We start from the raw sequence: 9685 nt of genomic DNA on the forward strand, positions 1-9685 counted from the left end.
TCACTTATGTGAACTTTGATTGGCCTCCTGTGTCCTGCCGGAAGTGGGGCCAGAACGTGCATAACACTACTACTCATGAATAAATTAAAAAAAAACTTAACCTGAACATTGAACCTCTCTGCAATATCGGTAAGACGGTCTGGATCAACCATCCTCACCATTTCTTGATACTCACTAACGGTCATAGTGAAGCTTTTCCACCCCGCTCCGTTTTTCTTGGGAGTCCTCTAATGAAGATAGGTGTTACCACCAAAACTGTTTATTGAGACAAATTTATTTGTCCCAAAGGTTCCATTGACTTTTATAATTGCACCTCCATTGATTACGGTTGTCAAAACGTTCATGGTTGTTGATTATATACATCTAAAGTAGCATTTATAAAACACAAAAAGTACACCGGGTACTGAATCATTCATAACAAATCATAAAATCATATGATACTAACTGAACTGAAAAAAAAAGTTAATTCAACCAGGTACTGTTTTATTCATGCATAAAAAAATGTATTTTCTTTTATTTAATGATCTTTAAAACAAGAAGCGGATAGATAAATATGTTTACGTAAAACTATTCGTATCTAAGCTTGACACAATTTTTTTTATCTAGTCGCCCCCCCCCCCCCCCCCCCCCCCCCCCCACCCAAAAAAAATAATTTAAACATGACCACGAATGACCCATTTACGCAATATACACAAAAATACAAACATTCCATCAACCTATTTGTAATATTTTCTCAGGGAGAGTTATTATTTGAAAACACTTATTAAAGTATTTCATATAATTGTTGGTTTGTATAATGAATAAATAAAATCTATTGGAAGTAATCTTTTATTTTAAGTAACTCATTGACCACCAATGCTTTCTAAAATATCTCCATCTGCCGTCGAGTCTACAAGGGAAAGAAAACAAATTGTGCCTTGCAACTGCATGACATATTTGCCACTGGACGTTAAGCAACCAACAATCAGTCAATCTTATAATTATCAACAAATAACACAATTGTGAACAAGATAAAACTTTGACTATGGTTTTAATTTATCTACTGAGAAAAACCTTTACAGGGTGAGGTATCATGATTTGTAGAATCTCAGATCCATTGAATGTGAGGATCTCTATTTTGAGAAGGCAATTCAACATTTGAGCTTTCCCCTCCATCCAGGTCTGAAGTTATGATGGGATTATTTGGAGATCCCATTTTGGCACAATTATCAATATTAAATGGTTTGTAAGCAGCAAGTCCTCCATCCTGAGACAAAACGTCATCATCAGAGATGATTATGGGTTTTTTGCAGATCCTAGATCATCATCTGATCCACTATCACAATCACTGTCAGCTGCATCTGGACCCAACGTTATGGTTTTGTTTTTGGTAATAGATTGCATTTCACCAGAAATATTTATATCGGTTTATAATTCCAACAGTAAAATAGACTAGCTTTTTTAATTTCTAATCGTTTGGAAGTGGATATTTGTCATGTATTGGAGCTATATATATATATATATATATACAATATAAGACTTATGATGAAATCTTATTCAATTAACTGATATATGTGTTTACAGTATTTTATTAATGATAAATTAATAGGGTTAAATATCCATCGGTGTGTATGAATGGAAAACATCTAACATTGTAGCTACTATAAACCCCCCCCCCCCAAAAAAAAAAACAACTTCGAATTCTTACTGGTATGAAAAAAAAAGAAACAAATTAACAATTATAAGGAAGTAAATTGTCGAGGGATGGTTTGGGTGTGATAAAGCAAATCATATTACAAGTACTCGAGTAGAGATATCAACCAATGAAAGTCTGATGTGAGTAGTCAACACCCTGAAAGGAAGTAACCACCCAAATCTTATATACAGCACATAGTTGTATTTGTTGACAGCAATCGTCGATAATTTACTCATATGACATATAGGATATATTTTAGTAATTAACAGCAATTAATCTTAACTTAACATGCAAATCATATTTTCTAAATTGACAGTTTCTAATACATATATCTTTTGTAATTGTATAAACACAGATAGTTTTCCAAAGACGTTTCAATCTGAATTATGTGAAATATTGTATTGTTTGAATGTCATCAGCACAAAATTAAAGCACATCAGTAGCATGGTTTATGTCATGAGATTGGAATGAAATTGGATACTTTAATAAGTTAAATGGTAACTCTGGTCAATAATATGGAAGTGCAGAGAGATTAATGATACATATACCTGGACAATAAGCATCACACTGCTTTTGTTCCTGTAAAAAAGATAATAAATCTACAATTCCAGTAGTTGTATAATTTCATGTAAGCAACCTACTTACTCATCGGTCCACAAAAGAACATTTCAATTTGTAAAATGTGTGAAACTTATGACAAAAGCGCATATAATAAAAAAAATTATAATACTGATAAATGCTGATAGTTACTACAAGCAAAGTCAGGCAAATATTATAAATGTTAATCCGATCTTCTACCTTTTAAAAAAGGTTTAAACATAGAGGTGTCATAGTAAAATTATCATCCTTTGTCCCTCTGTCTGATACATTCGTCTATTGCTGTTTAGTAACTATCATACCAACATCAACATCTTAAAACTAAAAGTCCTCTCTGGTGTACATTCATGTAACAAGAAATCTGTCATTTTATTGGGTAGGCACACAGGGTACAAATAAGTGTTCTACTGGTAGCCGACTTCCTGTTTTTGTATCATATCTACGGTGTTCAGATACGATATCCGTAGTATATGATTACTGAACACCCATAACTGTGGGGTCATAAAATATGGGGTAGTTACTGAACACCCACAACTGTGGGGTCATAAAACCTGGAAACTTAATTGGGGTCATAATATAGGGGATATATATATATATATATATATGTTTATTATCCTCCTTAAGGAGAGTATGAATATACATGAACATAAATACAAATGTGGTATAATACAGAGTGTTAATAATAAGAATTTAAATAACGATTTGAATAAAATAAAAGAATAAATAAATATTTATATTAATGAATAATTAAATAGATCATTGAATAAGTAGAATAGATAAGTAAATGTTCAGATTAATCGAAAAATGTCTTTTAAGATTTTTCAGATAGTTACTGAACACCCACAACTGTGGGGTCATAAAACATGGGAACTGACTTGGAGTCATAATGAACATCCACAGTCTTGGGTATATAAGAAATGAGATGGTTACAGGGGGGTCATAAAATATGGAATGCTTAAATATGATCTAGCATATAATAAAACCACAACACCTGTACAAACAGCTCCTCAATAGGCTTTAATTATGCAAAAGCACACATTAAGACTTTTAACACGTGACGTGTGTTTTAACTACAACTCCTAAAATCATGACACGACATGTGATAAATCATCTTCACACTACACCTTTTTCAATCATTCAACATCTGTAGGTCTCTCAATCTAACCACTCTTAAATACGTTTTCAGAAACATATATAAAAGCACACATTAAGACCACAAAAACGTGAGGTGACGTGTTAACACTTGTGACACTACAAGTAATAAATCATCTAGGCACCGCATTCCTTTTCAATGATTCAACACCTGTAATCCTCAATTCTTAAAATGCTAAAACAGTATAAATAGCTGTAGGTTCTGCTTAAAAAATACAAAGAATCTTAAAGTCCCTAGAGGATAGTGTAAGTGTAATATTAATTTGTCTAGATTTTTTTCTCCATTCACTGTAAAATGTACGCAATATATTACTTGTGTAAAGCAAAAATAACAAAGTTGTCTATATATCTTTTATTTTGTTATTTTTGACATGTTTGAGAAGAGTACTCTTCTAGGCTTTTCTTTGTGCAGCTGCTGAATAGCCCCATCTACCAACTCCAATACCATAGCATTGCTTTTTCTTATCTCCTCTTTGATTTTATTTAAGTTGTCAATCTGGGAGGAAATCCCCCCCCCCAGCTCATGGGACGTAAATTATCCACATGATGATCACACTTTTTCCTGAAAAGAAAGAAAATACATATAGAAAGAGAGATGACTCTAATTTTATTTTTTACATCATTGATGATAAAGCACTTTTGATGTTATTTTTTTTTTGTCTATTCTTTTATATTCTATAACATACAACGTTGAAAGATAATACGTGATTGTTAGTTAAAAACAGAGTTTTTATTTTATTCTGTATTGTATCATAAACATTTTAGTTTTCCATACTTTCTCTTATCAAAATAATAGTGATCATTTATCGTATTTTAATATAACATTTTGATCTTTTAGTATTCATTCAGGAAAAGAACTTACATCTTTCTCCTATTCTCTTTCTCTTCTTCTTCTCTCCCTCTTTTTTTATTTTACTTTCTTTTCTAAAAAAAAGAATTACATATATAAATATATATAAGTACGTCTGGGTCAGTGACAACTCTACAACAGACATTAATCTGGGACACATATTTTTTTTACCTCAAATTGTAAACGTTTTTTTTTTCTCTTAATACTTTCTTAATCTTCTGTTTCCTGTTCCATCCCATAAAAAAGAACAGTAACAACAGTATATAACTAAATTCACCAGTTTAATAGTCCATTCATTAGTAAAGTTTATGCTACGTACACATTATTTATCTAAGCGTTATAGGAATTTTTACACCATGGGATTATAATCATTTAAACAAGCCGAATCAACAATATAAACAAAATCATATGAATCAAATGAAGAAGAAAATGCATCATCAAAGATTCTATTTTCATAGAACCCTTTCCCGGTACTGTAAAAATAAAAAAAAAGAAGTTTTGAATATCTTCGATTGGAAAACATAATACATGTTGAAACATAAGATAAAATGTATGCAAATCCTTATTTTTTACGATAATAAATACAAATTTATCATACGAAAACGAAAAAAAAAGAAATAAAAGAAGAAATAATGTGTTGCATGTTGAAAAGAAACATTTTCATTCCGAGAATAAACTTGGGAATTGATGACAAAAAAACCCTCCAATAGTAAGTCAAATGCTGTTCATATTGACATATCAAGTTACAAGAAAAGAAAAGAAACTTACGAAACTTTTGGTTTGAAAGTCGTCCCGAAATGGTTGTGACTGCTCTCCACTCCTCTCTCCTCGTCACCAAATCCTGGCATTTCCTCGAGAAATCGATTCATTTGAGAACTGTAAGGAATAAAGAGATAAATCATTCATCTTTATCTTTCACACGTATTGAAATATATTTTATGATATTGAAAAGACAAATTGTTTCAATCGTTCAAACATTTAAATTGATTATTAATGAGACTTTAGATTGATTAAACGAATGTGTGCAAAATAATTTCAACAAAGGAAAATTCAGGTAGATGCTTGCTCCACATTGAAATGGAATCATCATCAAAGATATTTAAATTTACTGCCATTTTTCTTCTATCTATTTCGAAATAGACAGATTCATACCGGTCAGATTCATTAGAACTACGAACAGTAACACATTCATACACATCGAAACACAAATTGTTCATTCACAGATATTAGACAGAGTAAAAAAATTGTAACAAATTATATTTTTTTTAAAAGAAAATCGAAGTAGTCGTAACAAGATCAATAAAAACAATCTGTTTTTTTTGTTGTTGTTATTTATTTCACATCTGAATGTAATTAATTTAAATTAAAATTATCCTGTCAGCACTATATAAAATTATAGCAATAAAAAAAAAGAAATTCTTAATATTGTAAATAAATATCGTCATCATGTTAAAGAACTTACTTTTCTCGGAACAGGGAGTTGTTATTCAGTTTTAAATACTGATATTTTTCAGCTGTATTTATATTCAATTCAATTTTTTAAAATAAGCACTCATTATATCACCCGGCTGTCATTCGTGTCCTTTGTCATTAAACATCTATGACAGATTAAGAACATCAACCTAAATTAAATTAAATTTATTAGTCATACATTTTTTTCAATCTATCTTTCCGCTCATAAAAAGGTCGTGACAATCCATCTTAAGCAGATGCATTAAATAATGTTTAATTAAGACGTTTTAATTATAGTACGTAACCTGGGTCATTTAGTGTCATTTTTTTCAGTGCAAATATGGTCACTTGGTCTTCTCCCGACCGGCAGTAAAACGCTTGCCGAGTGGGGCGTCCGTTTGGCTGTGCGGGATGTATCAAGTTCGCAGTCACGTCCGGTCAGAAGGAGGACGTTAAATCCGATGCCTCGTGTAAAGAGAGTGTCAACCTACCTATTGTATTTATTGTGAACTTGTTCTCGTCCTGAATATGCATGACATATTTGCCACTGAACGTTAAGCAACCAACAATCAATCAATCATCATAAATGTATTATAATATGTTTCGTCTTGCTTTATAACTCGCAGAGAGTATTATGTTGTCTTATTTATATTAAGTCTCTTTTAAACATTTCCAAAAATGTATTGGTATAAGTTTCTTCCTGTTTGGTCTGATTCAAAGGCAACGCCGTATACGGCGGTGTTGTTGCCCTCTTTTGTGGTTGTTGTGGCCTATTTCCTTCAAGTGTTGGGGCAAGCAAACTTGGTTTGGATTGAATCTCCTGGGCAAGGAAACTTGGTTGGGATTGAAACTCCTGCTGTTCCTCCTCCTAAAAATTATTATTTTTTTACTTTTTCACTTGATTTTTACTATTTTTTGTAATTTTTTTTTTTTTGGTCTATTTAACGTTTTATACGTAAAAGTGTTCTTCGAAAAAAGAATTAGAATTATTCAGACTTGGATTCATTTCAGAAGTCTTTTTTTAATCAGATTTTTAACTTGCCACCCCACGCCCGCCCCACCCCCCCCCCCCCCCCCTTTTCCCCCCACTTGAATGCATTACATTTTAAAACAAAACTGTCTCGTATTGCATTCACTCTTGTTGAAGACCTTCTGGTAACAAAAGAAAAAAAAACAATCGTTAACCCCCTTTTTTGTCTTATTTTTATGAATTATTTTATTTCTAAAAAAATGAATGTTATAAAAAGACTTACTGTGATGTCTTTTAGCGGCTCCATTGCCTTCACAATTTCTGCAAATTCAAGACCTTCTTCGTATGTGATTGAAATCTTCCCTCCATACTGCGGCCTGTTATCATAAGTGTTTAGCCAAAATTTTCTAGCTGACGATTTCTGCAACACTACATTTTTTGGATTCCCAAATCTTCGGGAAAACTCTACCCTTCCCTTGCGCGTATTTTGTAAAAACACGAGTCGAGATTGTGAATCCATACTTGTTTGTTTTTGAGACAAGAAATTAATGACGGTTTAGAATACTTGTGCATTTTATACTCAGGGTTTATACTCTCTTCGAGACTGCGCAAGAAAGAATTTTAAGTCCACCCACCCCTAGGTTAACACCATTTGTTAACATGAATATATAAATTTTGGATGTCATTTTGAGAGATTCCCCGCCCCTAATCTCCCGCCAAAATAACCCACAAATCTAAAAGCAGGAGTACGACAATCGCGTGTACATCAACTTCAAATAAAAAAGAAAATATAGAGACAAAAATCAGAACATGGAAACAAATTAGGCTTAAAGAGAACTAAAGCCACATAATAATAACTTAAAAACAAACACAAAATTATAAATTATATCAATACATAATATACATGTTCACATCGGGGAATACGACGAAATTTTTTTACTTTATCTTTATTATTTCTATTATTTTTACAACAAGTGCTGGGTAGTTTAAATATCCTTCCCCAGCTGACGATTTCTGCAACACGATATTAGTTTGTTTCAAAGAAACTTTAGAAAATTGGAGAAAGGAAATGGAAGATGTCAAGACGACTTGAGAATACGGAAGACTCTCCATGCGGTGAGGTCTTACCACTCGGCAGATCGGAGAGAGCTAGGTCCTATTTTTATACCCCGGGATTCACTCGGGGGAGACGACGAACAAAAATTATTATTATTTATTAAATGAGCTAGTCTTCCCCCTATTCATTTAAAGTGAACCTTACTTTTGGGTGGGTTAATTATTCTTATTCACATTATTTAAATACCAGAGTTACTGATATATTTAAGCATATGTATGTTTCTTTATGTATGTTTTTATTATGTATGTTCATTTTATTATTATTATTATACACTTGCATTCCTGACCAGCAAACAATAAACATCTATTTTTATACAAGCTTGTTCTTATTCCGGTATTCCAAGTTCCAGTTCAGTGCAGTTCAAGCACAGGTTCATACAACCAGTACACGACCAACCACTTTACATACACAAACACCAGCAAGTCCAGTAACTCTGTTCAACCCTACTCAAACAAAGTTCACATATAGATGATTCTAGAGAGAACTTAAGCAAAGTTGCGAGTTTTGCCTTGGAGCAAAAAGGGAAGACCATTTCATACTCTGGTTGGACCAAGGAGGATTTGTTTTGGATCAGTTATTTATTTTTGTGAACTAGAAGAGATTATCTATTTTCTGCACTGCACTATTGAAGCATGATTTTTCATTTAAAACGAGGGACTGATTATTTCTTTTCACAAATATATCATTTTTATAATATCTGAAAACACACAATTTCTAAAAGTTGTTGTAAGGCATGCTCAAAGTAAAGAAAGTCTTTAAAATTAAGAAAGCAACGTCTCGACCAACAGAAAGAAAACAGACAAAACCAATGTAACACTATGCAGTGATCGAAAGTATTGAAATTATTAAACATAATTTCTAAAGTTTATAAATGTATGTATTATTGTTAAACTACAAACGTGACTTTCTATATGTACATGTTTTGGCTTAAGGGATGTTCAAGTTGATGACAATTGTTTTTTTCATTCAGCAACATGTGGTCATCGTATTTAATTAGATTTTAATAGTTTGGCTTTAATTGACCTAACGTTAAGTATATGAGACCAAAAGTAATGGTCACTTTTTGTAAACATTTTATTTGTGGCTATAGGCTTTCTAAAAGTAAGTACCTATCATAAACAAAATTCTTTCTAAATTAAAGTCACGTTCGTAGTTGTATAAAAGAACTGTCCCTAACAAGACAGTTCAGATTGTAACTAGGCATTGAATAAAAATTAGTTCCTCTTTAGCCATTGGTTTTATAGTGCGACATATATGGTTGTTTTGGTGCCGTGACCAGGATCTTTACTCTTGTCAGAAAAGGTAAGACAAATTTTTGCATTTTAAAAACCGTTACTTTCTCACCATGGCTGAGCAAGAGGGACAGCAATTTGGGGTAGCATTTCAAAATTTTTCACATCAATTACAAGGTTTATCAATAAAGTTAGGGGCTCAAGGGGTAAATCAAATTATTCCAAAATTTTCGGGCGATCAAGCTGAATTCAAAAATTGGATGAAATCAATTGAGAAATATGCTATGTTAACAAACTTAAAACAAAACGATACTAAATTAGTAGCTTACCAGTCAAGTACAAGCTCTGTCAGCGATTTCATTCATAGATGGCTAAGGGACAACCCCAGGGGAACTTGGCCTCAGTTAAAAGAAGAACTAAGCTTAAAATTTGCTGAAGTGACCGACTCTCAGCATGCTTTCGAAATATTAAATAAATTGAAACAAAAACCGACAGAAAATGTTCAGGTTTTTGCTGAACGTTTACTAACTTTGGCAGAAGAAGCGTTCAGGGGTCAAGATGGGACTCAAGCGATAATTCAGTCTCAATTGATCAATTTTTTCATAAATGGATTATCTCAGGATACGCTTAAGATGAAAAT

Source organism: Mytilus edulis, chromosome 11 (genome assembly GCF_963676685.1).
Source record: "Mytilus edulis chromosome 11, xbMytEdul2.2, whole genome shotgun sequence".
NCBI classification, from domain to species: Eukaryota; Metazoa; Mollusca; class Bivalvia; order Mytilida; family Mytilidae; genus Mytilus; species Mytilus edulis.